Consider the following 8,140-nt stretch of genomic DNA (forward strand, 5'->3'; position numbering starts at 1 on the left):
TCTCAGCTAGCAAGAGGCCACTTCCGTGATCCCAGGTGTTACACACAAACACAGCACTCAGCGGAAGGATAGGACATCTCCTCTGAGAGTCCCTTAGTTTTATCAGCCAGAAAGCCCTTCCAGAAGCCTCCCAGCAGCCTTCTCCTCTTGTCTAGAAGTTCCTCACTTGGCTGTTCCAAACGTAGCAGTGACAAAGGAACTTGTCTGTGTGGAGGAAAGTGATTACCTGAACAAAATTCCTTTGGGAAGGGAGCAGGGAATGTGCTGGAGGTGAGTGGCAGAACAGGGAAATGGTCGTGGGGAGACAACCAGTGAGTGACGGCTGCATCGTGCAGAGAAGTAGACAGGGGTGGCGTTCTTACGTAGTAAGGCGAAAAATACTGTTCTGCAGTGGAGGGATGCAAAAAGACATTTAGTTCTTTTTTTTTCATATTTATATTTCTAATTCCTATTTATAATAAGTGAGTAACTGCTGCTCTTATAATCATAAAATGTATCTTTTAACTCTGGCCAATAAAGGGCATCTTTTTTTTTTTTTTTTTTTTTTTTTTTTTTGTCTTTTTCCGTGTCCGGCAATGGATCGCAACCCTCAGTGTTGCCCCCGTACCGGACCGGGGACCGGCAACGGGATCGCAACCCTCGGTGTTGCTCCCGTGCCTCGCTCAGCCAGTGAGCGGGAACCGGTCTGTATGTGGGATCCGAACCCTCGGGCGGGGGCGCCGCCGCGCTTCCCAAGTGGCGCACTATCCAGTGCACCACCGGGCCGGCCCAAAGGGCATCTTTTTTAAATGTATAATAATCCAGTTTGTATCAAAGGGAGTTTAAATGAAATTAATAATCCAGTTTGTATCAAAGGGAGTTTAAATGAAATTAATAATCCAGTTTGTATCAAAGGGAGTTTAAATGAAATTAATAATCCAGTTTGTATCAAAGGGAGTTTAAATGAAATTTCAGCATATTGGGTTTTTTTTTTCTTTTCTTTTGGTTTTGTTTTGGGTCTGCATATCCATGTTCATTGCAGCACTATTCACAATAGCCAAGATATCGAACCAACTTAAGTGTTCATTAGCGAATGAATGAATGGATCAAGAAATGTGGTATATATTCACAATGGACTACTATTCAGCCTTAAAAGAGGAGGAAACCCTGTCATTTGTGACAACATGGATGAACGTTGAGAGCATTGTGCTGAGTTAAGTCAGACGAAAAGACAAATGCCACTTATGTGGAATTTTTAAAAGGTACTCATAGAAGCACCATAATATGGTGCTTACCAGGGACTGCAGGGGGTGAGGATTTGGGGAGATATTGATGAAAGAAGACAAAATTTCAGTTGGACAGGAGCAATAATTTTAAGTGCAATGTGGTGACTATAGTTAATATGTTACATGCTTAAAATGAAAGATGTTTCTTAGAAGGCAACATATACACTATGTTGAGAACATTAGTTCATCAGCAAATGGATTTGATTACCACACTAATGCACCTGATGACTGGTAAAAGACATATGTTTAAAGGATGTGTCCTAGAATGCTGCTTATACAGTATGTTGTGAAGTATTTAAAGATATGTTTAAAATATGTTTCTTGGAATATCTTTTATTTCATGTTATTTCAAAGAATGGATGTGTTGACCATACTGTAATGCATGTAGTTAAGTGCTAAGGATATGTGTTTAAAAGTTTACTAGAACACCATACTTACACTGTGTTCAGAACAGTGTTATTTCATGTATTGGATCTGTGCTGACCCCAAGAAAATACAGGGAGTGAAGTGCAAAAAATAATGTTTCTTAGATTGCTACTTATCCCATATTGAGAAACTTTTTTTGATCAAATGGATGAGGTGACCACATTTTAACGTGTATAGTGGAGTGTTTAGAGACATTTTTAAAAGTTGTTTCTTAGAATGCTATAGTATTATGTCTGAGAGTGGATGAGGTGGCCAGAGTGTAACGCGTGTACCGAAGTGCTAAAAGGTACGTTTTGAAAATATCTGACTGTTACTTATATACTGTTTTGAGAAGTATTTTTTAAGTGAATGGATGTGTGACCACACTGTAATGCATGCAATTAAGCGTTTACAGGCAGTAGTTTAGTGATATTTGTAGAGTGATACTAATACACAATGTTGAGAACTGTTATTTCAGTGAGTGGATGTGGAAAACATGCTGTGATACATGTGGTGTAGTGTTTAAAACATTTTAAAGATGTTTCTTAGAATCCTATTTATACACTACGTTGAAAAGACTAATTTCAGAGAATGGATATGATGACAACAGTCTAATAAATGTAGTGAAGTGTAAAGATATATGTAAAAGATGTAACAGTGTGCTTCTTATGGGAAGTGTGCTGTTTTAGATAATACGATGCACACACTAATGCATGGAGTGAACTGGTAAAGGATACATTTAAAAGATGTTTCTTAGGTGATTTCTTATACAGTATGTTGAGAACAGTTTTAGTGAATGAACGTAGTAACTATACTTTATTGCCTGTAATGTATTGCTTAAAGACATGTTTCAAAGATGTTCTTAATAATACACGATGTTAAGGACAGTGTTATTTCAGAGAATGAATATGATTACCATGATGTAATGCATACAGTGAAGTACTTTAGACACAAGTTTTAAAAATGTTTCTTAGAATGCTCCTTATAAACTATGCTGAGAAAAGTGTTATTTCATGGAATGAATGTAGTAACCAGTGTCATGCTTGTATTGAAATGCTAAAAGACACATTTAAAAAAGATATATCTTAGAATGTTACTTATACACTGTGTTGAAACTAGTGACCCCTGGACAGAAAGAGAATTAACCAATGGCACGCACTTCCATTTTCATTACCCTCACAAATGGAGCTCAGAGTGAACATGCCTAGGCTTGGAAGCACGTTCAGTCTGGATGCCTCTATGAATATGAATAACAACCCACTTGCAGATCCAGAGTGTGAGCACCCCAAAAGCAAACCTTCCTTATCTGCCAATGATATTTATTCCCTGGCTGCCAGATCTCTTCCTGTGCCCAAACTGCCACCTGGGGAGCAGTGTGACAGTAAGGAAGACATGGAGTTTATGACTTCCTCCTTCAGGACTGTAGAGTTTCAAAAGCCAGAGCTGAAATGGCTTCTGCAGACAACCCAGAGTTCACAAGCTTGTGATTGTGACCAGCAGATTGACAGCTTTACATGTGAAGCAGTGTATAACACTTAGTCCTAGGTGCCACCTGTCATTGAGAAGACCACCTTTGGTGAAGGGAATTTTGCTACAGCCCATACCATCTCTTGCCCTGAGGAATCAGAAAATGAATGATATCCCTAAGCTAGCTGTGAGAACTTGGAGAAGGAGAGCTAATGCCACCTCCCCTCAGAGATTGAGCCTGAACCTCTTGTTGGGAAGTAGGCTGAATGGGAGCTGGCTGATGCACTGGGGGTTGGAGTTGCCCTGGAACGGTTCCCTATAGTGGCTCGTCCAGAATGTCAGGGCGATGAAAAGGTTAATTTGGGATGGAACTATTTGACATAATGTGTAGCTTTTATACCCAGCTGGAGTGGTAGACCAAGGGCATTTATCTATTGTGCATTAACAGTTGATTGACAACAGGTGTCTTACTTAGAGTTAACAAGCTATACATTAATTGGTACATCAACAATCTTAAGAACTTACACAAATCCTTTGTTTAGAAACAGGATGTCTCACCCAAGTCATGAGTCCCCCTTCAAGGCTGTGAGAACTTTTAGAGAACTGCTTGTGTAGGGAAGACATCATTTCCCCCCTTTTTTGAAGAAAACGTTCCTCATGAAAGCAATGATCAATTTAAAAAAAAATGTATTGAAACAAAATTGATTATACATATTTTGGGGGTTGAACATTGAGATATGTTGATCAAATCAATATTACTAGCACATATATTGTTACAAATCGTAATTATTCTTTATGCCCCTCGTCCAATCTCTCCCCATTCCCCTCTCCCTCTCCCCTCCCACCTCTGATAGCCCTAGATTTCTTCCCTCCTTCTGAAAGAGTAGTGGTTACTCTGTTAATTTGTTGCCTAGATGATCTGTCCAATGCTGAGAGGTGTGTTCAGGTCCCCTGATATTATCATAGAGCAGATGCGTCTTCTGTCACTCTGGAATGGGCTTTGTGGAGAGAGACATCTTCATCTCTTCTTTATCTCTGCTGGTGACTCTCCTTGCTTCAATGCACTCCAGTGGCTGGTGGACCATCTGCATGGTGGTTGTGGCATTTAGCTGCTTTCGTGGCAGCCATGGTTATGGTGGTGGCTGTGGTGGACCATCCACATGGAGGTGATGTTTTTGGCATGCTCCTTGGTGCTGGTGGTGTGCCTGATTGTGAGGAGTGTCTGGTCCGCAACTCCATGCCTTGGGTCCCTGGGTGGGCCCCAGGGTGCTGGTGTGGTATATCAGGTTGTGGGAGGGCAGTCCAGTCCCCTTCTCTATGCCTTGGGTCCCTGTATAGGCTCCGAGGTGCTGGTGCGGTGTGCCTGGTTGGGGGAAGGGGGCCTGGTCCCCGGATCCATGTCTCGGGTCCCCAGGTGGGCCCTGAGGTGCTGGCACCGTATACCCTGTTTTGGGAGGGGGGACGATCAATTTTCTAATTGGAAAGGATCCCTAAGTGGCTCATTTCCAGATAGACTTATCCCATATTAGGGAAGGGGGGGAAGTGAAACCGCAATTAGGCCAGATGACAGCAATCTGCAGTGGGGTCAGGAACTCACAAGAAACATGCCATTTTATAACCAATGTTTCCAGTTGCATCCTTTTATAAAGAGAGGGCAGATTCTTATTGAACTTATGCAAATAACCATATTGCCACAAAAATCATAAAGATACAATAAGTTTTCATATTTTGGAGAAATCAAATAGGGAAAAGTCAAATACGTTCATCATTTTTCATAAAGTATGTTTTACCAAATTGCTATAAGTTATAGACAGCTTAAGAGAGAAGTTTCCTTAGATCTGAAAAGGACCAAAAATGAAAGCTACAAAACATTATGTTTATCTGTTATTTAACTTCATGTAATCAATTTTTGCTTTGCTTGATCTTAAGTAGCACTTCTATAAACCCTTCAGTTTTCTTCAGTAAAGTTCTGAAAGACTTTTACTTTGTCCATTGATCTTAAAAAGTTATTTGAAACCTGTGTTTGAGAGTTTTCATTCTTTCCGCTTTCACTGACTGTGGACAACAAGACTTAAAATGACCATGACAAGAAAATTTGGTTATTTCCATGGCATACAACAATCTCAAATTACCAAAATTATGACTGATAGCATTTATACCTAGACATACCAGTTTTCTAGGAACCTTATACAATTTGGGGGCACATATTAGTAACATCAGTATAAGACAAAGAAGATCAAACATCATCTCTTGTCTTGACAGTGCTTCCCATACAGTTTTGTTGTTGTTGTTGTTGTTTTGTTTTTTTGTCCTTTTTGAGGCCGGCCGCACCACGCTCAGCCAGTGAACGCTGTGAGCACATCGGTCATCCCTATATAGGATCCGAACCCGCGGCAAGAGCGCTGCTGCGCTCCCAGCACCGCACTCTCCCAAGTGCGCCACGGGCTTGGCCCCCCCATACAGTTTAATCTATCAGATTAGCCAGTTGGTTTTAATACTTCCCTTTTATATATCCTTTGAGAAGTTCTGGGGCCCTTGAAATATCTCAAAATTAGTACTAGTCGAAAAGACTAAATTTCTAGAATTTGGTTTTGGAAAGTTTGCTGGAAGACAAAGGTTTAAAACTATTAAGTTCATATATCACTACAATATCCTTTCATAAATTGGCCCTTCACAAACCGTGATTGCAACTAAGTCAGACCTTCTGTTTTTATCCTATACTTCCTAAATAGTCATTTTACTCAAGGACAAAAATACACTACACAAGATGCTTTCTCACACAAAAGTATTTTCTTTTTAACCTTCCTAACCACAACTACATCTTCATATCCATAGCTTTCTTCACATTTCCTCTTTTCCTACATACTTGTTTCTTTTCTATCAATGCTGTATTGGCCTCATTTGGCTAAGAATTGCATACAGAATGCTCTTTCTGGTTTTGTCTGGGTTAATAAACTTAGCCTTAAAATAAACTGCTGTACGGCCAAGCTGTGCCTGACTTGTTTCATTTAATATAATTTTCTCTAAGTCCACCCATGTTGTAAATTGCAGTATTTCATTCTTTTTTATAGGAGAGTAGTATTCCATTATGTAGATATAACAGTTTCCTTATCCACTCATCTGATGATGGACATTTGGGCTGGATCCAACTCTTGGCTATTGTAAAGAGTGCTGCAATGAACATTGGGGAACAGGCATACCTTTGACTTGATGATTTCCATTGCTCTGGGTATATTCCCAGCAGTGGGATAGCTGGGTCATATGGTAGATCTATCTGCAATTGTTTGAGGAACCTCCATACCATTTTCCATAGAGGCTGCACCATTTTGCAGACCCCCCAACAGTGTATGAGGGTTCCTTTTCCTCTGCAACCTCGCTAGCACTTATCATTGTCAATCTTTTGGAAATTAGCCATCCTGACTTGAATGAGATGGTATCTCAAAATGGTCTTGATTTGCATTTCCCAGATGCTGCGTGATGTGGAACATTATCATGTGGCTATTGGCCATTCGTATATCTTCCTTTGAGAAATGCCTGTTCAGTTCCTTTGCCCATTTTTTAATTGGCTTATTTTTTTGTTGTAAAGTTGTTTGAGTTCCTTGTATATTCTGGATATTAATCCTTTGTCAGATGTATATTTTGAAAATATTTTCTCCCACTTGGTTGGTTGTCTTTTCAATCTGTTGATTGTTTCTTTTGCTGTGCAGAAAGTTTTTAGTTTGATATAATCTCATTTGTTTATTTTTCCTTTAGTTTCCAGTGCTTTTGGGGTCATATTCATGAAGTCTGTACCCACTCCTACTTCCTGGAGTGTTTTCCTATGTTTTCTTTAAGGAGTTTTATTGTTTCAGGATGTATATTTAATTCTTTAATCCATTTTGAGTTGATTTTGATATATGGTGAGAGGTATGGGTCTAGTTTCATTCTCCTACATATGATTATCCAGTTTTCCCAAAATCATTTGTTGAAAAAGCAGTCTCTTCTCCAGTATGTAAACTTGCTGCCTTTGTCAAACATCATATGGCTGTTGGTGTGTGGGTTGATTTCCGGGTTCTCTATTCTATTCCATTGATCCATGTGTCTGTTTTTATGCCAGTACCATGCTGTTTCAGTTATTACACCTTTGTAGTATAGTTTAAAACAGGTAGTGTTATGCCTCCAGCTTTATTATTATTTTTTTTTGTTCAGCATTGCTTTGGCTATGTGTGGTCTTTTGTTATTTCATGTGAATGTCTGGTAGTTTTTTTCCGTTTCTCAAAAAAAGTCATTGGAATTTTGGTGGCGATTGCATTGAATCTGTAGATCACTTTGGGTAGGATGGACATTTTCACAATGTTAATTCTTCCAATCCAAGAGTATGGGATATCTTTCCATCTTATTGTATCCTCTCTAATTTCTCTCAGCAGTGGTTTGTAGTTCTCATTATAGAGATTTTTCACATCCTTGGTTAACTTTATTCCTAAGTATTTTATTTTTTTGGTGTCTATTGTAAATAGACTAGATTTCTTGATTTCTTTTTCTGCATGTTCACTGTTGGAGTATAGAAATGCTACCGATTTTTGTGTGTTGATTTTGTATCCTGCAACTATGCTGAAATCATTTATCAACTCTAAGAGTTTTTTTTGTAGAGGCTTCAGGCTGTTCAATATATAGGATCATATCATCTGCAAACAGGGACTAGTTTGACCTCATCTTTTCCAATCTGGATGCTTTATTTCCTTCTCTTCTCTGATTGCTCTGGCTAGTACTTCCAACACTATGTTGAATAGGAGTGGTGAGAGTGGGCATCCTTGTCTAGTTCCTGTTCAGGATGATATTCGCAGTGGGCTTATATATGTCTTCAGTTGTGTTGAGATACTTTCCATCCTCTCTACTCTAACTCGTAGAGAGTCTTTATCATGAATGAATGTTGAATTTCCTCAAATGCTTTTTCAGTGTCTACAGACATGATCATATGGTTTTTGTCTTTGCTTTTATTGATGTGCTGTATCACATTTATTGAT

This window comes from Galeopterus variegatus, unplaced genomic scaffold (assembly GCF_000696425.1).
Source record: "Galeopterus variegatus unplaced genomic scaffold, G_variegatus-3.0.2 Scaffold395, whole genome shotgun sequence".
Classification (NCBI taxonomy): domain Eukaryota; kingdom Metazoa; phylum Chordata; class Mammalia; order Dermoptera; family Cynocephalidae; genus Galeopterus; species Galeopterus variegatus.